A 26,908-nucleotide genomic window follows, 5' to 3' on the forward strand; every position below is an offset into this window, starting at 1 on the left:
CTTGCAGGTAACCAAAAGTCTTTATTATAGAATCAGACAAAATATAACACATAAAAGACTGTCAACATGGCCAGTTGGAAATCTGCTCCAGAGAAATGCCAGAGTTAGCAGTTAGTGGTAACAATCTATATGTCCCATATCACTTCCGGGGGGCAGGCCATCCTGTATGGATGTCTCCTGGCAACAAACGGGACTCTGGTGCACAGAAAGGGTTCATGGAGTTTCCACCTAATTTATTTCCAGGGACTGTTTTATGCAATTTAAGAATTTGGCTCACTGTTAATACAAGACACTTTGTTAACAGTATCAAGCATGAAAAACCCTTTTTTCCTTTCTTTAGTTTACTTCCATAATTGTTTACTTTTCCATTGCTCACACATCAAGTTAGTGTAGTGCAAAAATGATCGTTTTTGGAGCTTTTAAGAACTGTCAATTTGGGAACACTATAGACCACTCTGTGAACGTAGCTTGGTTAAATTAGCACTTCTGCAAGCCCAGAAATTTAAATGATGGTATAGATATAGAGAAAAGCAGGCTAGTTTGTATCAAAAAATGTATATTAATCTTGACCTATACATCTGGTACATTTATAAAATTAGGACCCATTTATCTTTGGATTATGGAACTATAATAGGCCAATAAATTAAAACATATTAAACATTAACAAATTTTTAAGAAACAATGGACTTGAAATTAATCTAGTTTTTCATTTTATGCTTTGTTTCCTGCTCTATTTTCATCAGAAAGTATGAGAATATATATGCTGTATTGTGACATGTTGCAATAACATGAAGGATCACTAGATTTTGCCTACATAAGGACAATATAATATGCATTTAGAGAAATATCAATTATTACTCAGGTTACAGGTTCTTCAACTAGTTAACAACTTACACAGAAATACCTCAATTAACCTTATATTTCATGCCAAGCTCTGATGCTTTTATTTTTAAAACAGATTCTTCCAAATGAGAAAAGAAAACCTGATTATAAATTAAGCCCCTTTCAAAGCTGCATGAAATTTTTGAGACCAAGATATTTCACAGAAATAGCAGTTTGGGCTGTGTGATTAAGAATGTAACTAATGCTCATTTTTTATGAGTTAGCTATAATGTCTTCTTGTGCATTCATTGACTCTTAGCTTGTTATTTATTGATTCTTAAAATATTTTTTACAAGTAAGTTCAATGCATATCGATTTACACACAATGAAAAGTTTGGTGCTAGAAAGTTGAACTAAGAATTATTTTATTTGAACATCTTTCTGATCCTTATGGATTTTTCACTGAATTTTCTGAAACTTGTAGGTAACCAAAAGTCTTGGGTGATTTGAAGCATGGCATCTGGGAGTCGTGCTTCAACATATCCACTGTGCTGCGACTTTAAGTCATCTTACTGGTAAAAGGCAGCGTAGGGATGTTTTTTTTTAAAGCAGAAATCCTCATGAGGTTTTTGTATGAACGCAAATGCTTTTTCATTCCTTATGTAATCTTGAGTAAGGGCATTGAGTATTAACATAAATTTTTTTCCTTCAATGAATGGAATCGGCATGTTTGAGAATTTCTGCCAGTGTTGGAGGGGGGTCATGGAGAGGACGTGGCTTCAGTTTGACCTGTGAGCTGTGCGCGTGCTGCCTGTCATCCCACAGCTGGAGCCCCCGCGGGGTGCGGCTCAGGAAAGCGCCGTCTTATTGAGATCACCTGGTCCGGATCCCGGACCCAACCCGCCAAAGCTGCTGCACATGCTCCTAAGATTCTGGCGGGCGTGGGGGTCTCGTCTGGGGGCCGCCCAGGACAAGCTTCGTAGGTGAGCCCCTTACCCACTATACCCGCCACCTGCCGACCTGGAGGGCCTGCCTTCAGTGTCTCCACGCCCTCCAGGCTCGGGGGGGGGCAGTTTCAGATTTTTAAACTCCTCCGGAAGCGCTCCAAGTTTTGAGCCAACAGGCAGCGATGTAAACTGGAAAGGTTCTCAGTATCTTTGAGTCTCATGGTTTTTGCTGCCTAGAACTTTAGAAGGTAAGTTCGAAAGTTCCGCAGGTCTGGAAAACCCTCCCTTGTGAGTCTTACCTTCCTGGTAGAAGTCAGAAAACGTGCTTCCTCTCTTCCTTTGCAGCTGGAGCCCAGACGCGCTGCCTTCTCGCCGCCAACGAGGAAGGTGAGCAGGGGAGGCCGGTCCGCAAGGGAGCAGAGGGCGGAAGGACGGGCAGCGCAGCCTCCGCCTTCGCGGGGGACGACGGCCGGTCCCCCAGGCCTGCGGGGCGGCGGGGCGCGTCCTGCCTGCGTCCCAGAGCAGGAGTGGCTGCAGGCTAGACCCGGCGCGGCTGCAGTAAAATCAGGTTCTTTGAAACAAATTAGAAAAACCTGTGGTACCTCCCGTTTATTACAAGTGCGAGAATCGGTGGTTTTCTCATTGCCCTTTCCGTGGCGTGGTTCAGAGCGTTGCTTGTGGAAGCTGAGGCTTAAACCTGCTCCTCCAGCCCTCTCGCTTAATATTTACCGAATAAACTTCTTTTTTTCCTGCTTGACCAGACATGATCAGCTTCTCTACCTTGCAGCAATCCTGTCCCAGATTGTTTCTGATTGCTTTCTAATTGTGACTTGTTTTTTACCTTGATACTTGATTTTATCTCCTCTCTTAGCAAATTATCCTCTTGAAACATTTTTTTACTGGTTATCCTGGAGTTTCCATTATATACTTTTTAAACCAATTCAAATCCGTCTTTACTTAAAACTATCCTGCTTCCTAGAAGTGTAGTTATCTCATGAGTATTCCCAATTTCTCTTTCCAGTATCTTAGAGTATTTCTGCCATTTATGTGCTTTTTCATGTTACATTCACGGTCTTTAACCAGCAAGATGACTTTACTAAAGTCACAGCACAGTGAATATGTTGAAGCATGGCAGCCAATTATCAAAGAGCTAATAAGAAAAATGATTTTTTTTACCTTATTGCTTTTCCGTAGCTCTTTGTGTAGATCTGCATTTCTAAACCCTTTTTTTCCTCCTTTTTCTTTCTTTCTACCTAAAGAACTTCTTTTAACATTTCTTGCAAGGAAGATCTGATAGCAATGAATTCCTCTGACTTTGCCAAAGATGTCTTGCTTTCTCCCCCACATTTGAGGAAAATGTTGCTGGATATAGAATTCTAGGTTTGTTTTCTTTTTCTTTCAATATTTAAAATATTTCACTGCACTGGCTGTTAGAGCTCTTGGCATGTTTAATCACTGTTATTTTCAGTTCTGTCTTTTAATTCCAACATCTGCAACATATCCACATCAGTCTGATGATTTGTCTCCTCAGGGTTTGTTTTGTTTTGCTCATTAGCTTTCCTGTATTCATTGTAATTTTGTTGGTAGGTAGATATGTCTCATGGGCTAATGAGAACTAAGGTAAATAGTTCTTTATTGTGAAGCTTTATGTTAATGTGGCCAGGAGCTGACCTGTGTTTGCTATAGTTACAGGTGAGAGAGCCTTAAATTTCTTTTAAAGGGCTTATTACTGTCTCCCCTCTTGACTCTGGGCTTCCCTAATCTCCTTAGAGACAGTGAGTCTTATAGCTCTGTCCACTGTGATCCACTGTTGTCACCTTGGAACCCTGTGTTTGGTGGTAAGGGGCGAGATAGGGGAGGCACTGTATAGTCTTTTGATTAAATATTCTTTAGTGGGCATGTTTCCCTGGGTTGTGTTCATCAGAATATTTCTCCACTACTATAGTTTTTCCCCTTTAGGGGAGGCAGGAAGAATAAAGGGGCAAGATTGGGAGAAATACCACCTCCTTGAATGCCTGTCTAAAGCAAAGGAAGTCACCTGAGGTCTTCCAAGGGGGTTTGATGGAACCACTGTCCTAAATAAGGTGTCTTCCCAGGGCGCTGGGTCACTGATGGCACTGTAGAGGGCTTTCCATCAATATCAAAATTCTTTAGGCCAAGGAAATAAACGTGGAGCTTTAGGACCTCCTAGCAAAAGCAGCCTTCAAAGGTAGTTTCAAAATAATGTATCATTTCTCATTCATTAACTGTGGATGGTTGCTTCCTTTCAAGAATCTACCTTCTCCATTCATACATGATCTGCAGCAGCCATGTTACAAATGTGCAGTATGCTGGGATTCGTGCTTCTTATAGAGGTTAACCAGGGCTTGGTGCCGCTTTTCCTCTCAGACCACCAGGAACATTTTCAAAACCCTGTTGCTCATGGCGGCTTGAGCAACCGTGCTCAGTGTGCTGTAGTGTCAGAAACACCCAGGGCCAGCTTTCCAATCAGTGCAGTCAACAAGGTTGGTTTTATTTGACTACTTCAAATGCAGAAGACTTACTAAAAGAATCAAATGTTATGTACAGCAATATTTTTAAATGAAGATATTTTATTGGAGATACTGAGATAGCCCACAGTTTATGAAACCATCATTACTACTCTCATAGGGAGCTTTATTGGATTTTACCCAATATTATGACCCAGAACTGAAGCCTAAGCCCTAATAATGACCCTAAATGCCTAGTAGCTGCCTGACATTATTTACTGCTTCTGTTCCCCTCGCCACTTCCTTCTAGCCATAACATTCTTATGCTTTTTGAGCACAGGATGCGTGTTCTCATTTTAGGGCTTCTGTACTGGCTGTTCCTTCTGCCTGAAAATGTTTTTATTCCTAATAAATGCATGTGTAACTTCCATATCTCTTTCAAGTTTCTACTACAATGTCATCCTACTAAGGCCACCTTATTTAATTTCCAACTTGCCCTTCCCTGGTTTCCTTCATCCCCATTAATCTAGTCTCCCCCCCCCCCACCCCAAAGTCATTTTCCATGGGAACATGCTGGTAATTTACTTATTTTCTTTATTCATTGTCTGTCCCCTGCTAAAATGTAAGCATCAGGAAGGTGGGATCTTTCCCAGTTTTGTTCCACCATGTATCCAGAGCATCTAGAATAGTGTTTAGAACATAATAAGACTTAGCTACATTGTACAGCTTTTATACTGTGGTACTGAACTAGGGCAAATGATGATGAAGAAGATGTAAATCTTGCATTTTATAAACAGATAAATGAGATACATAACTACTAGTGGAAAAGAACATGGATTTAAGGATGTTGAGCAAGAAATGATGCATAGCTGAACTAGAGCTATGACAGTGGAAATGGTTTAAGGATAAAATTTGGAGAGAAAGTCATAGAAAAAAATCAACATTTGATTTGGATGGTGGAGCATGAAGAATAAACATAAAAGCAACCCTAACATTTCTAAATTGAGATTAGGTGTGCAGGGAAATAAGCAAATTAGGGGAGTAAATATATAGATTCATGCATCTATGTGTGAAATGTAAGATAATGGTGGTGTGTTCAGGGGTAGATGTTAAAGAAGAAGACATAAATAAAGAGCAAGAGAGAAAGATCTGAGCTGCAGATAGAAATAGGAGTGTCAGGACTGTTCAGGTGATCACTGAAGTTGGGCTTTGAATGGTATTTTCAGGAGAAAAGTAGAGCGCACCCGCTTGAGCAGAGAGAACATTGAGAACAATGATTTGAAAGGGGGAAAAGAAAGACCTACAAAGGAGAATAAGAAGGTGACTCTGGAAAGGTAAGAAAAAAATCAGATGTCAACGAAAGCTCAGGAAAGGAGTAGACAACAGTGACAAAGGTTGCAGAGACATGCACATGCCCGGAGAGGTAAAGTAAGACAATAAAATATATTTAACGGCAATTTAGAATTTAAATATTCCAGTTTAAAAAGAGATGTGTCTGAAGGCATGTATGCCTATGATTTGAGGAGCAAAGATTTTGAGTGAGAAATATGATTGCGAGTAGTTCAGTCATAGAAGTTCCATATTCTTTGCTATGTGGTAACATCAGTTCTTACTATTTAATTTGGGAAGACTCTAGAAAGGATGTGTTTTCATGAAAGGTCCATTGATGGACTTAAGGGTGAAGAAAGTGTATTTGTATTTGACAGAAAACACTTATGCTCTCTATAAGTACTTTATCTAAATATATGCAAATTTACAGGTCTTCTAGCTACACATAGCAGTGAAATGAATGACATCAAGGTGATTTAGTTATTGTGATTAAATACAATATGATATTAGTTTCTTGGATGAATTTGCAGGTGTTAATAATGAGGCATATTGCTCTAAATATTTAGTGTGAATGAGAAATGTTGATTGTCTCCATTTCCTTAGGTATTTTAAGTTTTTCATGGAGAAATAAAGAATTCTTTTACTGAAAATGATGATGTATATGATTATGAGTGTCAGTGTGTATACTTTAAACTATGGAGGCTATATAAAATGCCTTTTACATCTGGCATCTGCATTCTTGTGGCTATTTTCTCTACCTTTATTACTGGTTGAGATCATTGCAGGAGGAATACCTAATTTTGCATCTTTTGGCTTGTTGAATATCTGAATAAATGCATTTTATATTTACCTCTCTCCATGTGATACATCATTAAAAAACAGTATTATCTCTAGACCTTTTTGGACATGTATTAGCGGCAGGTGGAGTAGGTGAACAGGCAGAAAGGACAAGAGAAGTTGTGAGAGATAAAATGTAATGGGAAGCCATCAGAAAGCTTTAAGGGAATGGTTAATAACAACTGAAGTTACAGCATGCAATAAAAAGCTCTAGCTATGGCCATTAGATGGGCAGTATGCAAAATGGAACACATAGCATCCTCACTGCATCCCTGAAGCCCAGTGTATTTTCTTATATGTAGGTGCTTCATAAATAGTTGCTGACTGAAACAAATGTTGTAGACTTATCTCAGGAGTGTCTCAGGCAGAAGAAATGTGCGCAAATGCTGAAGCATGGAAATTTATGGCATGTGGGGTGGAAGCTAATGGTTCAGATGGAGAATAGAGTTGGTTTTGTTGAGTAGACTAATAAGCTGAAAAAATTAAGCCCTGCCGGAAATGGGAGACCACTTCAGATTTAAAACAAAATTACATTAGATTTGCATTTTGGAAAAAGGGTTCTGGTGGTGACCTGGATGGATCAACATTTAAGGGAAAGACAGAAATAGATGAACCTGCAAAGGTAAGCGGGGCTGAGGAAGCAAATGAAATGTTATGGGAGCCAATGCAAGAGAGAGATTCAGTTAAAAGGTGCAGAAATGGTAAGTAAGAAACAAAATGTAGCCCCCCAACTTATCGTCACTCCACTATTGTTGTCTTTGCTCTCTCTTTGGAGAGTTTACACCAGATTATAAAGGATTAAAGAATAAATGAGAAATGAGCAAATGGAGAAGGTAAGTTTACAATGTTATTTTTAAGAGTTTGGCTGGGAAGAGAAGTTGGACACAGAGAAATTACAGAAATGTTTCTCCTACACTCAAAGGAACAAAGGCTTGGTGTCTTTACATAACCAATGGAGAGAAAGAAATTTAAAACATAAGCATGTAAGCAAATACTGTTTGGAAAAGGACAAGGAGCCAGAACCTAGGTGGAGGGATTAACTAACCTAGATAACAGGAGAACACCTAATTACCAAGGGAGGAAAGGCAGGGATAGTGGTCATAGAGGTAAATAAATTTGTAGATGGAGTTAGACTACTGAAACAGAAGGGTGGTCATTGGCTGAAAATGCAGAAATGCACTAGTAAAACTCATTAAGCTATTTTTAACTGCTGAATGGTCAACAGTTTATTGTTTAAATTGGATTAAAAAGTACCACTGAGCCCCATACTATGAGTCAGACTAAAGGCAGATTTATAAATTAATGCTGCTATTCACTCCTTGACTGTTGACTCTGACTGGCATTTTACTTATTAAAATAATACCTGCTGGGCAAGAAGATTACTTACAGAGCATTTTGTTTTCTTGAAGATTAACCAATAAAAAGCTTAATTTATGTCTATAGCTCTTTGGCCATTTCTGCCTTCTCAAAAATGTACTTCATATTATCATTCCCAAAATTATCATTTGCAATTACCTTACAGTAATGAATTACTATTATTACGGCCTTTTAGAAGGGACAGAACTGCATACTTCATGCATTTTTAAAACCATCTAATGTATCATCTTGTATTGCCAGTCTATGATTATGAAGTACAAAAAAAACCCCACTACTATAGCATGATGTAGTATAAAAAAAGTCTAGAAAAATGTTCCACATAGTAGTCATTCAAACATTTGGAGAATCTAAATATTTGTTGGAAGCCAGGCCACATTAAGACCCATTCTCTGGCACAGTTGTATGCCTCTGTGACTTTGGGCTGTGCCCTTGATGCATCAGCAGTCCTGGCAGAGGGCACTGCCAGCTCAGCACAGACATTAGTAGGTGTTGGCAGGAGCAGCCGCGACATTGCCAGGGCTGTGAACAGTGGCAGCACCTTGGGGAGGCTTGGGTGATCCTGTCAGAGGGCACTGGAGGCCAAGCTCCTGAGGCTGGCATAATAAACCCTTAGGGGTGCTACAGAGGGGTGGCCAGTACCACACTATCAGGGAACTCTTCTGTGGAGATCATTGAGTCATGTCTGTAGCATTCCTGGAAGCACTGGAGAGAGACTGAAATGAAAGATTGAGGGTATTCAAAAAGCAAAGACAGATACATACTGTGCCAGAGCTGATATTGAGATCCTCATTTTAGTCCCCAGGTGGGATGACCAGGAAAACAAGGGTTTCCTACTTATAGGCCTTAAATTCTCTTTTTCCTCTCTGCTTCTCCTAAGGCCTTACCACCATTTAATACTGCTGCTATTACTACTAATACTAGTATAACTAAAATGATAGAAACAACGATAGCAACATTTTTATAGCATGCCGTAGGTTATAGTACCAACATTTTGTAGCATGTGTACATCTGTGCTAGTATTGCATCAGTTTTATCTGAATTGCCTCATTTCATCCTGAAAAAAAATAAACTCACAAGATAGGTAACATCCTTATTTTACAGGTTGAGGATATTGTTAACTTAAAGAGCAGATTATCAGTAGTCACATTCACATCCTCAGCACGTGGAGGCGGGGCACACACTCTTAGTTCTGGGACCTTAGAACTCAAGATGTTCCTTATTCTTGTGTGTGGGTGTGTGGCAAACTTACAAGGGACAGTGACAAGGAGAGTCCCATGTGAGCAGAGAGCTTCCTTTTTTAAGAAATTTGCCTTTGAATAAGTAAATTTGTTCAGCCTGTTTAAATAAGAACACATTGTACTGTAAGCTGATAATCAAATATGATATACCAACTAGTGTGATTATAGCAGAAGGTAGTTACACAGCCATAGGCTATTGGACGTCTGGTGACTTTTGACTTGAATATATCATTATACTTAAGCCATCTATTCTTTTAAGATTGTTAAACTTCTTTGTGATTAAAATAACCCCAACTCTTACATAGTAATAGTTTTGGTTTTATTTGTAATGGTTATAACATTATCATCCTCATATTAAACTGAAGACTTACTCTTTCCTAAATATAATTCTTGTTCTTAATATGATAAATTTTTTTTTGATAACTTTCCACAATTTTGTCTTAGAAAAAGCTGTTCCCTTTGTATTAGTTCTTCATTATTAGCGGTAAGAGATGAGGCCGGTTACTTATACAAAGATAAGGGATAGTAATGTAATTAACAAAGGAAAGAAAATGTCTTGATTTCACTTAATTTAAAAATTACCCTTTTTTAATATTACATTTTGCATTATACAATTTTTTAAAATAAGAATTACCTAAAATCACAGAGCCACTGGAAGTACTATCCTCTGGATTTCCCATTTAATAAGTTGTGTACACATCATAAACACTGTCTTCTCCAATAGTGCTCTTAAAACGCAAATGTTCTCACTAATATTAAAACTTTGAAACTGGAAAATAGTAATATGATTTCCTTTGAAAGAAATTAATCTCTGATAAAAAAATGAGTGAAATAGTATCTTTCTCACACTCCATAAATTACCCAGACATTGCAAGGAGGGATTGGTTTGGCCAACAGAGATGCATCAACAAGAAAATGAACTGGTTTGTATATTAGAAATCCTTATGGCAGGGTCAGCAAGAGAACGCAAATCTGTTTGAATTACATCCTATGGCTGGACACTTATGGCACTGCTTCTATAGCAAATCGCAAACACACACGTGCACAGCAGCAATTTGAACCTTGCCTACTTGTCCTGGTATCTTGTCCAATGAACATTACTTCCACATGTATACCCTGTAACCTCTGCTTCGGTTCCATTTAGGACTCAACTCTTCACCCAACCATGTGGTCTTCCAGCTCCTGGCTTTATCTGTAACTTCTGGGCATGAAGTATATGGGCTCCCAACAGCGATAACAATAAAACAATGGCTTACATTTATCTAGTGCTTCCCGGGTGCCAGCCATTATCCTAAGCATTTGGAGTTTATTATCTAATGTGACATTCACAGCCCCCTCCTCAACTTACAGATTAATAAACTGTGCCACAGAGAGGTTAAGTAACTTGCCCTAAGAACACACACAGCTCATGATGGAGGCTCTGGGATCTAGAGCCCAAATGTCTGGTCAATATGTCATGTGTCCCCTCCGGGTTCTTGTCTGCTCCTTTCTGGCTTGGCCTCAGGTTCCTGTCTCTGGCTGTTCTCACCATAGGCTTCTATTAAGCTGTCAGTAGTTGACATGCCTGGAACAATCCCCCTCATTCCCCCTTCACATCTCAGAGGCCAGTATATTAAACTAACAGATTGGACAATCACACTACTCCTTCCATGCCAGCCCCTCAAAATGCAGTATGAGTTGACCATGTTTACTTTTAAGTTATTACATATAATCTGTGAAAGCGAGATGACCCCCTTCCACCAGGAAATCACATGGTGGGAAATAATAGTAAATATCTGAGCAATAATTTCCTCATATTCGTCTCCAAAATATAAGTCCGACCAAACAAAGCCAAACACAGGAAACAAAAGCCTTAAAGAATTTAAGTGAATAATCAGCCAATAAGCAGAATTGCACTTACTGGCGTGTGTATGTAAAGATTCACTTATTCAACAAATAGCTATGGGACTTTTATTCTCTGCAAGCGCTATGCTAGACAAATAAATGGGGAACGATTAAAAAGTTTAAAATCTTGGCAGAGAGAGGAATACCCATAAAATGCTGTTCGTGGAGCTTAGCAGAGGGACGTATTAATTCTAGTATGGCTGGAGAGGGTGTGCTTATGCAATATCTTTTAACAGTATTTATTCCATAACAGAAGAAAATACTGCTATTACTACCTTTAAAAACTGGATAGAGAATCCATCAATGATGAAGTATTAGCAATACTAAAATGGAACAATATTCAACTTAAGAGTTGGACCAAGAAAATGGTGTAACTGTCAAGTAAATAAGGAACATTCTAAACAAAAGCTATATATCCAAACAATGGTGAAGAAAAAAACATGAAAAGGCTGTTATCTTATAGATGGTATAAGCATATTGTTGCCTATGAGGAATTCCATAGTGATGGATTATTACATTAAATAACATTTAAGCTATTCTATAACTTCTCTCATTTTGTTGCTAGCACATAAACACATTGGTATCTTTCAAGATAGCTCCCCATTTTAATATTTTTTGTTCTATCCTTGGAGAGTATCCTTGGCTCCAACACTATCTATTTCAGACAATTCTATTTATGTAGGCATCTTTTTAAATTCTGTAAAATGAAGGTTGGCCTCCATTATCGTTCTGGTCTCTTCCCAGTATTAATAAACTCTCTGATTCCATGAGACAGTTTGCATGAAAGTCAAAGGTGTAGCTGTTCCTTCTGTGCTTTCCTATAAATACTCTTCTCATATTTACTGGAACACGCAGTGTCGAAATGAATGTTTGGAACAATTTGTTCTGCTTGTCTTGACCATTCTGTGTCTGACCGAATGGGTTGTTTAACTGTTTAGGAGATGCTCCCATCAGAGGCTTTTACTTTGGCAAAGGGCTGGCTTTTGTTAATAGTCACAGGGCTTTTTACTAGAGCCTAGAAAATAAAGAGCTCAGGCCATGAGATGTAGAAGGTTCACAATGAGTGTTTGTACATGACTCTCCTGATGGGTGGGTAGAATGATGAAACGTGATAAGCACAGGGATGCATTGAAGATCCATCTGCGCTGATCTCCAAAGCTTTTGAATTTCTTCATATTTTTGTTTATTATATAACTAAAATATTAATCAGATTAATATTTTGTTCAGTTTAACATGTATCTACACTTGAGTGTATGGAACCAGACTGTATGTATGTATATACATATCTAGTCCACTGTTAACATAATTTTGAATTTTGTATTTTTTTGCTACAACCAACACGTGCAAAAAATTCTCAGGTTCTTGTGTTAGAGGACATGTCGATAGTTCTCCTGTCCTTTTCTGCCATACATGATTGCTGGATTTCCCAGGCTCCTCTGCAAAGAGGTGGAGCTGTGTGACCACCCCCTGGTCAGTGCAATGCGAACAGAAGTGGTGTATGCCATTTCTGGCTTCCTTCCAGAAAGTTCCCCACATCTATCCCTTTTCCTTATCTCCTAGCCAGAAACACCCAAAATGTGGCATTGGCTTATCTGCCAACCATGTGGAATCAGATTAAAAGGTTGGAGTACAGCATGGCAAAACTCTGGCAAAACTGTTGCCAGTGATGACTTGGGAGGCAGATCACCCACTTCCCGAGCTTTCAGCCCAAGAGTAATATATTAGGAAAAAAAAAAAAGCTTGTCACGTGACTCACTAAAATTAGCTGCCTTTGGTAAGGTATCATGAGAAAGAAAAGCAAGGGAAAATAAAAGAGAATAGAGATAGTCCAGAAATTTGGGACACCCAAATCATGTACATGTTACATACTTTTAGGCCCCATAAAGTAGAAGATAACATTTTTAAGATGCTTTGTGTTACAAAGGGTCAGTGAAATTCTTCATTTTAATAAAGCAGTCAGACTTGTGATTAAGGGGGCCTTCTACTCAGCCTACTGTCCCTATGTCTTCATCGAGTCACCCATTAGTTTAACAAAGGGGGTGTGGAGAAGGAAGCAGAGAAATACAGCCCACCTGAGAATCTTACTCAAGCAAGATGTTTGGGTGTGGTCGCTGACGTGAAATCCAAGGAAAGGAAATATATTATGAATATCTTTTGAAGGAACTTCATTGCCAAAGAAACTGTCTTTAAAATTGGATGATCCAACTGCAAAATACCTTTGGAGGTCACAGTTACACCAGACCCTAATCCAATCTGACTGGAGGTCTCTAAGAAGAGGAAATTTGGACACCCGCAAGACATTAGGGATACACACATACAGAGGAGAGGCCATAAAAAGATGCAGTGAGAAGGTGGCCATTTGCAAATCAAGGAGAGACGTGTGGAACAGATCCTTTTCTCATGTTTCTTACAAGAAACCGAGCATGCCAGCCCCTTTATTTCAGACTTCTAGCCTCCAGTACTGTGAGAAAATAAATTGTGTTGTTTAAGCTGTGACAGCTTGGTATGGGAACCCTAGCAAACCAGTATCGTTCCCAAAGTAACTTTAGCAGAAAGTGACTTGCAAAAGTGTTCCAGCCCATAAGGACAGCTTTATACCTCTCTCTCAGCACCCATATCTGATGCACACAGGAGGAAGATAAACACAGAACAAAATTCTGTAGTGTGGAAGTAAGAAAGCATTGAGTCAGGGAGTCCCTTGTAGTACTATCAGGGTCTAATCAAGGAACCACTCCTAGGATCAGGTATGTGTGCAGTATCTGTCAGGGATTCTTCATGATTGCTAGAGATCAGTGAATCTTGGGTACCTCCAGCTTTTCCTCTTTTTGAATGGGCATGATTTCTTATGCTAATCTTGTCCTTGTTGCTTATTGGCATATGGGAGTTTTGGAAAAAGCTGATTATTTTTAACTCATAGGAGGCTGGCAATGAGAAGCCACATCTGGAGAAGACTGCACATACCCCAGAGACCCCAGACAGCTGGATAACATGTTTGTATGGGTCAGTCTCCTTGGGAATAAGTGGACGAATTTTATGTGCAGTAATAAGTGAGAAAAGAGAGGCTTGGTGAGCAAAGGAATACGTGTGATAGAAATTGCTTGTCCTCATCGGTATCCATATCATCTTTTCCTTTCCACAAAACCACATTACCCAGCATCCCCTGTGGGAAGGTCAGGCTATGTGATTGAGTTTAAGTTGATATAATGGTTTAGTAGATGTATACACTTCCAACTCTATCCCATAAAAATGATTCTACATCTTTTTTCTCCTCTTGTCTCCTGGCTGGTTGAAGGTATTCCAATAGAGGACTGACGGCTCTAAAATTTGAAAAATCCACTAGATTGAGTAATAGTGAAATGTACACTTCTCACCACACTGACCCATATCAGTATGTGATATGAGCCAGGATAGTAAGCCACTGAGATTTGATAACTATATTATTTATGATGCCTGATACAGAAATATGCTTGTGAATAGATTTGCTGGATCATGGGCTATGTACATGTTCAAGTTTGCTAGAAAATACCAATTTCCCCAATATCATTGAAGGAATTTATAATCCTATAACTTTTATAGTATTCTAGTGGTTCCATATCCTCCCCAGCACGTTCTATTGTCAGATACAATTTTTTTCCTAAATAGTAGTATAAAATAATATCTATTATGGATTTATTTTGAATTTTCCTGAGTACTAATGACTCTTTGGTTAACTACTTCCATGAAGTACCTGTTCAAGGCTTTTACCCATTTTTCTATTGAGTCCTTTGTGTTTTTCACATATGTGTGTGTGTGTGTTTGTACAGTGTTATATATACAACTATAAATAACTAATTTATTGTCAGCTATATGTCTTGTGAATATCTTCTTCCAGTGACAGGTATCTTCTTTATAGTATCTGTGTTCAGTCCATTAACACAATTCACTATTTAATAGGTGTGGATTATAGGAAATTTGGTAAACAAATATCACTTATGATCCCACCAATAAAGAGAGCAACTTTTCATAGTTGGTGTGTTTTTATTTAGTAAGGTTCTGTGAGGACATGGAAGTATTTCACAGATTTTTAGGAAATGCATGATATCTTTTGAGTTAGTCTTTGTGGTTATGTTCTTTACATGGGTTGTTTTACTTAACTCAGTGCCTTAAAAAACAACATTATGATGTAAAGTCATTATAACTCTTCTAATAGGAGTTCATTATTTTATGGAGACTTGAGGCCTGAAGAGGCAAAAGACTAGTCATAAGGTCACAGGTGAAGGAGCAGAGAAGTCAAGGCTATAATTCATTTTTCCTGATTAATTCTCTTTCCAACACATACAAAGACTTTAAGGGAGTAAAAATATAAACAATTTTTTCTATACCCAAAATGCTAAGACAGGTTGAGATCTTGTCAAGTCCTGACTGTGAACTTAGAACAGGATCATGGATACCCTTAGATGTGTGTCCTTTATGATTGTCACGACCACATCTTCGAATTTGCATTTGCATCATATGCTATTGGTGATGTTGTAAAGTCTGTGTGCTCTGGATCTCCCTTCTTAACACTGTACGATTTCAAGTATACTGAACTTCAGTATGTAATAATCAATAAATATTAATTAAATTACATAGCTCTCATAAAGACTATATTCAATTAGTGATCCTAACATTTATACTGTCACTGAGGCAACATTTGACCTTCTTCCTTTTTTAGGGAAGATTAAATAAGTTGAATAAAATTAAGAAGGCATTTTCTCCTTTTTATCATAAAAGAAAAACTAAGTAATTTTTATTTACCAGAACTCTGGGAATCGTATCTTTGAGTCAATGGCATATGGTATACAGCAGTGAAGACTAATTGGCATATATTTAATGGATACATGGTCGATTTTTTGTAGTTCAAGGCTATGTCGAATTTAAGCAGAAGTGAAAGACATTTTAGTTTTTCAGTCTCAAGGGTAATCAATTTATAAACATTCATAGAATTGTTTAGAAAATGTATTTTGTGAAATCAGTTTTTAATGAAAATACAGAAAATTCATTCTTTTGCCTCCAGATCAGAAAAATAAAAACAGGTAGAAAATTAAGTTTATGATATTACCATGTGAAAAAGAACAGTACAGTAACAAAGAATTACGAAGGCAATTTTACAACATGAGCTACAATTTACTGTATACTGAGACGGCTTCTAAAATGGCTTATTGGAAGAAAGACCTATAAACATGTTTCATTCTGTCCTTAATGTTCAGACCTCTAATAAACATGCATTTTAACCATATGTGCCTTACAAATCAAAACAAAATTACTTAATCACAGAGAAATTAAGTCTATTCTCTTGATCAAAGAAATTCATATGTCCAATTATATTTTTAAGCAATTTCACCCTCTCAGACATATTTCCAAATGGATCACCTTTGAAAAAGAAGAGGCCTGAGCAGCCGTTATTACAGTTGCATTCTGAGGAGCACCAGTAGAACAAGCCAGATTTTGAAGTGTGTGAGGATGGAGGTGGCTGCATTCATAGCAGGAAGTTTACCAGTAAAAAGGGAAGAAGCCAAGGATCCCACATGTAGGAAGCCACACCCATTTCAGGAAGCCTGAAAGTTATTGCCAAACACATGAAGTTTGATTTGTAATTAGGGCAAAGAAAGATCTTCCTGGGCTTTTTAGGAAACCTCCTGTCATGCTGACATATGGCATTAGCCAGGCTGCAAATGATGGGGAATGTACTCTCTGTTCAATATCAAGAGTGTGTCAGTTTATGTAACAAAATTGTTGCACATTATTTGCCTTTTAAAGATACAGATGCATGGTCCCTAACTCCATCCTCTGAATAGTCACAAGTAGGTAGACAATGAAATGAGCCCAGGAGGAATTCTGCGGCAGGGGCTCCAACATTGCTACAGTTGATTAAGCGGTTTGTGACCACAGGGTGTAAACATAGTTTGTCATGCAAGATAGATGATTCCAACTCACTGCTTCATAAACCCTCCCTTTGCCTTCCTACTTTTTCTTTCTTTCTTTCTTTTTTTTTCACCATGTCAATGATAGTCTTAAATGCTACAATAATGCATCTTCTTTGTTCTTCTAAGTTTTCATTCTATGTTATTGGAACACTTTGAGGAACTTCATATAAAATAAGAATATTTAACAATGACCAAAAGAACAAAATTATCCTAGAGCCTGTTGACATTTTAAAGATTCAATACAACAGTATATATTGTTGATGATAGGAAACTGACTACCAAGAGATACCCGTAAAATTTAAGTTTGGAAAGAGTCTGTGAATCCTCAAAACAGGAAAGAATTGAAAAAGAAAATAAAAATTTCATTATTATGTAGGTATTGCCTATTCTTTAGAATTCTATTTTAGATCTAAGTGATTATTTAAGATAAATTGCAAGAGATTAGCTTATTAAATATAACTTCATTCATTTCATCTTTGTTTTTATGTTATTTAGTGCAGGCATGGAACTGAAAAGAGAAGAAATTTCACATTAACTAATTTCCTAAAAACAAGTTTCAACCAACAATTATATGCCAATGAACAGACCAGAAAAACAATCATGTTGTGTTTTCCTTTGTCATTCTCAGAATAAGGAAATTTCCAAAGTAGAAGTTAATTGAAAGTAAGTAACCTGTTTTAGAATTTAATCACAGTATTTTCTTCCACACTGGGTCTTCTTTTTTTTTCTGGCTCCAAAAATACTCAGTCCAAGGCCAATACTACTTGCAGTTCTTCCTGCCTATTCAAACTTTTCTTTTAGAATCAATTGCTGTTTCACTCATCGCCCTCCACATCTGTGGTCCTGTCCCTTATATGTCTCCATATCTTGTTAAGATGATGCCAGTTTAATACATTGAAAGACTGGTAGTTCATAAAGGCTTTATTGTTGCTGATATTATATTGGTCTATCGCTCTGTGTGCATAGGGGCTAGCAGAACAGTCTAGGGTTCTTCCGCTGGAATAAAACATATTCCAGGAGCGTCACTTTTCTTCCAAAAGGTTGGTTTAAAAAAATTGATGTTAAACCTGTTTGTGAGACTATTTTGCTATGAGACTATTTTGGTAAAGCATTGAGGTCTTGAACTTAAATGAACCAACTTATATGTTAATATGAATAATGACCAAAGGCTTTCTTTCTTTTTTTTTTTTTTTTATAGTAAAAGATCATTGGTCTGTGGGTGAAGGCTGTAATTTAAAAAATTCTTCAGTTGTATTTTATTTGATGTATGGTTATAATTTTAGGTTTCACTGTTTCTGACCCTTAAAAGCTTTGAAGTCAATTGATAATCATTTTTGATGGGAAAGTCCACTGAGGACCCACAGCATGTCTGATTGAAAATGTTTGATGTTCCTTCCCCATTTATTTGCACATGCGCATTTGACAATGTCGTACTCTTCCTGTGCTGGCACGCTTCTCTTGAATTGTTTGTGTTATGACATTAACTCCTATGCCTTTGTTCTGAGCTTTAATTCAAGTTTCAGTCAGGCTATTTTTCTTGTATATTTGTTATGTTTCTATTTCTTATACTCCACAGGAAGTTTAGCATTTGGAGGTGGATTGTTTTAAAAACTTCGAACTATAATTGTCAATGTTCATGACTTGAGCTGCAAAAAAAAAAATGGTTTGGGGAGGGGGACTTTTAAAACTGTTAGTATTAATCATAAATCTCTAAGGTCTGCAAAGAAAATCCCCATTATCGTAGAGACTATTCTCCCTGCTATATAGAGCATATGTATTCTCATGACTAACCTACTTTCTAAATCATATGCAGTTAAATAATCATAATCTTAACTAAAAATACACATTTGCCAATATTTTTCCTCCATTAAATCTAAAAGGGAAGAGAGATTTTTCCTTGCTTTAATTCTGTATTCTGGCTTCATTTTTAGCTAGAAGCAGTCGGGTCAGTGCCCCCCTCATTCTTTTTAACCCCCACTTTCTCTGTTGTCTGAGGTACTCATCCTATTTTTCTTTCTTTTTTTTTTTCCCAAAGAAAAATTGGCATAGGAACCTGATCTAGGTCGAAAGTGAGCAGAAATAATTTTAACTTAGTTTCAACAATTGATTTTGTTAAATCAAAACATATATATCTATTCTAAAATAGAGGTGAGTGATCATTTTGGAGAGGAGCCAAAGGATATCCTTTCAACTACAGCACAATGTTAATAGTTATTTAATTTATTAGCCCCTATCTACTCACGTACAAACAACTGCATAGTTCTTCTTCATATAAAAATGAAAACAACCCAATGTTTTATATTTCCATATTTTCTAGTATGTATTTTAAAAATATCATGGTATGAAAAATAACATTTTTGAGAAACAAAGCTTTTACTGAGGCAAGTGTTTAGGTCATATGCATACAAATGCTAATCACTAGAAATGGGACAACTGTATAAGTTATTCTTCTGTTTGAATGAGTCAGAAGACATATTTCTCTAATAATTCCAGAAAATTGAAATGAAGTATGACCTTATTATATAGAACACTAAAAAAATTAAAATTAAAGCATAAAATTGTAAGTTTGGCTAGAGAATTGGGAGAGGGGAGTACAGAGGCCTTGAAAATGGAAAACTTGTGTTTTCAAGCCATATATAGTGAATAAAAATTACGTGTACTAGGAAAAAAGAATGTAAGTTTTCCACTTCTGTAGATTAGTTAAGATAAGCTCATAATGGCATGTGTGCATTTGCTTTAATGCCTTATGGGGGAAGGTGACATTGATGAATGTCTCCATGGGTAAGTGATCCTGAAATGTAACATCTCATGGCCTGTAGGTGTTTCCACACCACCTTTCCCCGGCTTGGGGGTTGTAATTGCTCTCTGACGTTTTCCTGTGAATTATACATCTTTGCTAAAATTGAATCTTGCTCCTTTCACATAACCTGCTATGTGCTAGCATGATCTGCTAGAGCAGCCCTGGGTAGCTGTCTTCTTCTTGAAATTGTGGTTTGGGACATGTAGATAATATTCCTTTCCTTGCTTGATGTCTCCACCCTTCCATTGTCCTATTTCAAATTTATTTAAAGTCATTTCATTTTCTGACAATCGTCTCATTTAGTCACATGTCAATTGAAGGGGAACTGAGTCCTGATTGCTTTGAAATGCCTGATGTTTTAGCATATCATTTTTTAAAATCAAATTTCATTTTTTTGATTTAGGAATATTTAGCCTAATGAATTTACATGGAAATTCATAAAATAGTAAAACACTTGGAAGTCTAGTGCTATGACCCAAATTTGGAACTGATTTGGAAATCACCAAAGTTTCTGTAGCTCATATAATGCCAGCCAGGTCAACATCAAATGTTGAATATAATTTCATGTTATTAAGAGTGAATTAAAGTCTTTTTATATATGAATATATATCACTTTAAAAAATATGGTTAAGCTTAGGCTTTATTATTAAGTACAATATCACCTTTTCTTCTAGCTATAATTTTTTTCGCATTCTTAGAAACCATCTGGCATCTGACTTTTCTAAATAGTGTTTAAACATTAATGTTGTTTACAGAGGTCTTTCTTGAATTGTTCTCACAACTGAAAATTTTAGTTATCTAAGAGATAGTATCACTTTGTTAATATGTGTAAAATAAGTTTTCTTATTCTGTTTTCTAAATTAAAGCAATAACAAGTTGATTGGGAATATAAACTTACATGGAAAGACCTGACTTTTATAAAAATATCTTATTCACGTTTAATTATTGATAATTTCTAGAAAAGCTTTTAAGAGTTACACATTTTACGTAACTTCATTTACACTCAACCAGAAGCCTTATCATTTTCCATCCTATGCTATATAAATGAACATTTAAAATTTGAGAAATTGTTCAACTACCCTAGATAAGGACTATTGGCTGCTTGATGTTAACCTTGAAAGCTGTAGGCACAAGCCTAAATTTGAAAGAGGGCTAGCCTTGATAAGTATATGGAATGGAACAGGCATAAATGGAAGCCTTAAACTGAAGAACTCTACATGCTTGGTCATATAGCTGATCTCAACAGGCTTAGCTGCAGACCAGGTGGGGAAAAACTGGTATTTGTGGGTTGACAGGGGAGGAAGTCACAAAGGTTTTTAGACATTAAAATAGCTTTAAAAGATTCTCCCATACACATTTGTGTGTTCCAGGCACATTTGTGTGCTTATTATGTGCTAGGCTCTTGGGATATACTGGAGAAAAAGATATAGTATTTGCCTTCAAGAACTTACCATCTACTGGAGGAGTCAGACAACCAAACAAATAACAAACACATATATTAAATAATGATGGATTGAAATGACTGCTCTGAAGAGAGGACAGAAAAGGAGGATGTCTGAGGGAGTCACCTGAGGCGGTCCTCTCTGAGCAAGTGGCTTTAGTATGAAGCATAAGGGTTACACTTGCAAAGAGGGAGAAAGAATTGTCCTGATTGAGGGACAAGAGCCAGTGCTAAGAGCCTGTGGCAGAAGAGATGGCAGGCGGACTGGTAGACCATATGGCTGGAGCACAGGGAGAGAGGAAGACAAGGATGAAGTTAGGCCAGGGGATTAGGTGGGGTTCTTTTAAAACCAGAAAGTTTTTTATTCGAAACAAAAGTAATTATTTAGCTTTTCTTCTGAGCCTGAAAACATTTTTAAGCCTCTCTAGTTTATGTGCTGTAATAAGAAACTCTTTTCTCTCCAAAGATCAAGCTTTCATGTGAAGACATTTGAATGAAGAAAATGAGCCCTTTTCCCAAATGTACCTCCTGCAAGTTAACTTGCAGGTGCTGACCTGTCAGGATCTAGCAAAGACTAATTTTCCAATACAAGACTGCTTTATCATTAAGAGCATCAGTGCGAGACATCTCCCTTAACATTTCTATTTGTCACTTTCTTTGAAAGTCTTCCTTAAGTTATATATAAAAATAAATCCCTGCTACTGACAGCAGAGATGTAAAGTGAATACACATAAATACATGAGTATGACGCACACATGCATGCTCCTGCCAGACGTACAGGAACCAGATGAAGCGACGTGGGCACTGCATTAAGATGCTCGTCACCTAGTGGATTTCGGGCGGAGGGCAGTCTTTAAGACCCAGCAGCGTAGTATTTGTCTGGAGAGGAAATGTTGCTTTTTGACAGATAAGAGAAATCCCCTCAGTGCCGGCTGTGGGAAGCGAGAAGTGAAGTCAGTCACCTGGTGGTGAAGGCCAGTAAAACAGCAGAGCAGGAGGAAAATTTTTCTCTCCCTCTCTGGCTTTATATCTCTCTCTCTCTGCCTCGTTTCCTCCTCTGTAGGATCCACCTCCTATTCTCTCAACTCTTTCTAGCATAACCTTCAAAGGGGAACGTTCCCTTCAGACTTTATCATCTTCTTTTCCCCACTGAGAGAACACCTCTTAGCTGCAAGACGTTTTTTAAATCTATTCAGGACTTTGGGGATTTGGTTATCCTGCCAGGGAAATTGATCATCGCTAATGCCTGGGACTCAGTGTAAGCCCGGCGGAGGAAGGCTTTCATCATACCCTCTTCTCTTCAGTTTGAACACATTTGCTTGAAATTTGCCGCATGATGCTGTCCAGGGAAGCAGCTTTTCTTCTTGGGATGCAGCAAATCGCTGGTTTCTAAGCTTATTGCAGAAGCAGAAATAATCTTACATATAGAGTGGATCTCACCCCGACCCCTGCTTGATTCGACAGCGCTGTGTGGCACCTTGGTAAAGATCACCTGTCACCAAAGCTTTGAGGAAGTACAACAAACTGAATCGTAATTATTATTTATTTATTTGTATTATTTTTAACCGGTGGAGGCGGCGTGATCACGGAGAATGAGACTGAGAGAGGCTGCCAGGGCTTGGAGGAGGATAAAGCTGAGTTTAGGCTGGAAACTAAAAGACTAGATTGTTTTTTGGCCCAACTTGCCCGGTTCCTCTCCACTTCCTTTAGTTTCGCTCCATGGACAGATCGACAAACCTGGACATCGAGGAGCTCAAGGTACGTGATGTTCCGCGCGGGGTTCCTTTCCCGCTTTTCCGCCGCCTGCTCCCGGCGCCGCTGCAGTCGCTGGGGACCCCGAGGGCGGCGGGCATTCGGGGTGCAGCGGGCGCCCCCCAGGGCCCAGGACCCGGGCGGCTTCCGGGAGCGGGGTCGCACCCCGGCCGCCTCCCCGCGCCGCCTCGGGCGGCATCGCCCCGTCCTGCGGTCAGTGGCCGCGGCGCTCGGGTTGCCGACCGCGCGAGCGCCGCTCACCTGGCCCGGGGCGCCCGGCCACCCGGCAAAGTTGCCCAAGCGGCGCCGCCGCTTTGCCTCCGCGCCGCCCTCGCGGCCCGGTCAGCCTGCTCGCGCTGCGGGCCTGGGGGCAGAGGCGCCGCGGCCACAGCCGCTCGCGACCCCGCGCGGACGCGGACCCCGGCTCGGTCTCGCCTGCGCGGGCGCTGCCCCGGGCGCGAACTCGCGGGCGGCGGGGCAACCGCGCCCGAGAAGGGACCAGAGGGGTCCCCGCAGTCCCGCGAGCGGACGAGGCCGGGCGGCGGAGGGGCGGGCGCCGAGGGGGCGGCGCCGGCCGGACTCCGCGTCCCGCCCCCGGCGGGCGGCGCTGTCCCACCCGCGGGGCCCCGCGCTCCCTCCCAGCCCCTTCCCCCTCCTTGGCCCCGCGGCGCCCCGGAGCTTCTAGGCTGCACTTCGCCCCTCTCTGCCTGTGGGCACTGCTGCCTGCAGTGCCTGTTTAAAAGAAAAGAAAAAAACAAAGACCCTTCCAAACCACCAAACTACAAAATAATTTAAATGTCCCGCTCACTGTAAATGAGAAAGCAGGAAAGGGGGCGAAGCTGCGAGCATGCTTTCTAAATCTCCACCCTTCTTTATCACCGAGGCCTTTCACACACTCTTGCTTCAGAGGATTATTTTTTTTTTAAAAAAATTGAGATTAAGTTCAAATGGACTCTTTGTGCGAGTGGGGACTTTGGGACACCCCAACCGACGTGGGAACCTTGACTAGTCGAGGTTAGCTGGGAAGTCAGGAAACCCGATTTGCCCGGGAAGCCGAGAGGGCTGGAGAAAGCCCCTGCGGAGGGCGAAAGGCTGTCTGCAGCGGAGCGTGCCCAGCCCTGGAGCCCCGGTCTCCTGGAACGCGGGCACGTCCCCCGGCGCTCCGAAGAGCAAGAAGGACAAGGAAGAAGGGACAGAAAGGTGGCGCCTGTGGATGGCCCTGTAGACGCAGTGGGGTGGGGGTGGACGGGGTGATGAGAACTTAGGTACCACTCATGCTGCGTGTCTAAGTTCTGGCTTTGTAGTAAAAAGGGAAGTAAGGAGGAGGCATATTTGCTGGTCTAGTTAAAGTTTCAGAACAAGTTTCTTTGTTAAGGCCAAGGTCACAGTCAGTAGACCTTGGTTGGAATAGAGGTTCTCTGATCGTCTCTCCTCTAAGATAGAACCTACTGCCTCTGTTTGAAAGGATCCCTTGCTGCCATTTCCCTGCCTCCCAGTCTCTTGAGAGAGGCGTAGGTTTTATTTGGGATGCCAAAGAGAGAATGTGAATCAGTTTCTGATGCATATTTCATGCAAAGGCAGAGTATCTAGATTTGTTGTTGTTGTTGTTAAATTTAGGGTATGGCACTGAAGAAAGCATTTTCTTTTGAGAAATGGAAGGGGGAAATTATTGCGGGTGATCATTTCCTCTGATATCCCATTAGTTGCCTACAAGCGTATCCCTCACTGATCCCTGGCATCACTAATTTGTTGAAACCAGCAAAAGAGCTAACTCACTGTGGAAACTTCTGTGTAGTTTAGGATAAGATCCCAGCTTAACCTCCAAGCTACTACACATATGAACTCAGAGAATTCTCACAACTAGAGTGTGCTAGACTTTGTTGATGAGCAGCACAGTAGAAACTGGAAGGGCTTGGGAGTTGAGCAAGGATACGGGCAGTGAATGGGAGTAAATGAAGGATGTTAGAGGCAAAGATCTGTTGAAGGTACTGAAAAATTATATCAGGGACAAGCCATGTTAAGAGTCAAAACTGGCAAGAGAGGAAATGTAGTCAAGGCTTATTAGAAAACGTTTGAGATCCTCCCATTTGGGAAATAAATTTGTGAATTTGTGTTGGTTTGACTACACTGCTGGAACATGAAGGCTTTGAAACACTCTGGAATATATATGCTTTGTAGATAGAGATGGGTGTACTACTACATGTAACTTGTCTGCATTTGCTTGTATCAGCGGACTCCATTGGCTTAGGTTTTCTAGACAATTCCAGTTGAAGTCATTTTCTGGTAGCTCCTTGTTGATGAGGCCCCCGTGGTGGTCAGTGTAGAAAAGGGAGAGAATAGCTGGGAATACTTACTTTTGACTATTTGTATGTTGATTTTTCTTCCTGTGACCCAGGGATGCTTCCATCAAGACACATCCATAGAAACACTTCACTTACTGTAATGCTTTAAATACATGCAAAGAAAAGCTGTGTTCACTGGGATTTGATAAATGTATGTGCATAATATTGCAAGAATATTGTTTGGTTTAGTTTTGGATCATTTGTGTCATTGTGAAGTGAAGCTACTTGCCTCAGGTTTTAGAAAAGGAAGATTCTGCTAATTCTTTACCTTTGTGGTGAACTATTTTCTCTATGAGGTTTTTAACAAAAAAAGTTTTTTTGTCATGGTAGATGGACACTGATTGCTTTCATATGTTGTTCAGTGAATACTATTATCTTTTGCAAGTTTTAAAAGTAAAGATAAGCTTCAGTAATTAAGTACTAAGCCATTGCTGTCATTCTCATAAAACCAAACATGTGCATATTAAAAGATTTACTGGTAAAAAACTGAAATACAGTTATGTGTATAAAACTTGCTAATGAAGGAGAGTATGTTTGATCTTCTCCTCTGCACACCATCTCCAGATAAAATAGATCAGTGTTAAAACGGGAGAGAGTTCTCCTGCAAAGAATTTTGGTCTGTTCTTTTCTCTTTGATCTTTATCTGTTTCTTTCTCCAAAAATTGCATAAACTTTCCTCTGGATTTTGTCCTGGTGTTTGTTTTAAGGAAAAAACAACATCAAACAACTGAAAATATGGGTTACTGCTTTGGAAATGTGGGTGTTAATGAATTTTGAGGTTAAAGGAAGCACCCTCTATCCTGGAATATCTCTGAGTTATAGAAGACTTTTAGGAGCTGATGTTTAAAATAATAACTTCAGTATTTATTTTAGCTCTGTAAGTACCCTCTCTTAAACAACGTATCTTAAGCATTAGAACAGAGAATGCCACTGATATTTAGAGCTGACACTTATAAATTTACTTTTTGTAGCATTTATTTATAAGATATATTAGCCTGAATAAATGCTTATGTTTTAGTAATTTAGTAATTTGGTGATTCTTTTACATAGCTTTTGAAATATAAGTTTTAATTCCTTTGTACTAATTTGGCAACCAAAATATGCTTTCAGATGCCAATCATATATTTGTGGATAATTGTAAGTTGCTTTGAGATCAGAAACATAAAATATATCAAGAGTATAGTCTAATTTTTGTAGTCTTATTCAATCCCAGCTTTATTTATTTGTCAGGATTATTCCTTTAATGGGATGACTGCATTGAAGTTAAAATGGAATTCTTCTGTTACCAGCAGAACATAAACAATATACTTCTGGACTGTTTTCATCATTTTGTAAGGTACAAAACTCATAAACTTCATAGTTAATCCTGAACTGCAGAAAACAACTTTTCAATAGATATGACTGTACTTGTTTGAGTTAATTAAATGTAGTCCAGTCACTGTTGCTCAATTTTATCTCTTTAATTTAAATAAAATTTCATCTACTAGGACCTTGAAACTTGCCCTAGATAGGCAAGGAAAAAGCTTCCCTGAATATAATACAATTAGGTCATTAAGGAAGTATTGCATGGCCGAAAAATGATAATCTAGCAAAAAAAAAAAAGTACGTAGTAAGCAAGTTGTTGATTCAAAGATGCTGAGATCTTAAACCAAGTCTCATAGTACCTTCTTCTACAATTTCAGTCAAGTATGAAAGCTGCTGCTTAGAAGAATTCTAAAAATGTTTT

At 39.0% G+C, this 26,908-nt stretch overlaps 1 protein-coding gene across 2 annotated transcripts in view; it reads left to right on the forward strand.

The window, feature by feature from the left end:
* Window positions 1-1,698: 1,698 nt before the first annotated feature.
* Window positions 1,699-26,908, forward strand: part of SGCZ (sarcoglycan zeta) — a 916,905-nt gene continuing 891,695 nt past the window's right edge. Inside the window, exons 1-3 of one of the 2 annotated variants that reach the window (XM_057505149.1) lie at window positions 1,699-2,017; window positions 2,115-2,156; window positions 5,464-5,571. The gene's annotated coding sequence lies outside the window, so the exon portion shown is untranslated. Of the gene's footprint in view, window positions 2,018-2,114; window positions 2,157-5,463; window positions 5,572-22,742; window positions 22,847-26,908 lie in introns of those variants that run through there. The other variant, XM_036894388.2, reaches the window with a different exon arrangement.

This window comes from Manis pentadactyla, chromosome 7, assembly GCF_030020395.1.
Source record: "Manis pentadactyla isolate mManPen7 chromosome 7, mManPen7.hap1, whole genome shotgun sequence".
NCBI classification, from domain to species: domain Eukaryota; kingdom Metazoa; phylum Chordata; class Mammalia; order Pholidota; family Manidae; genus Manis; species Manis pentadactyla.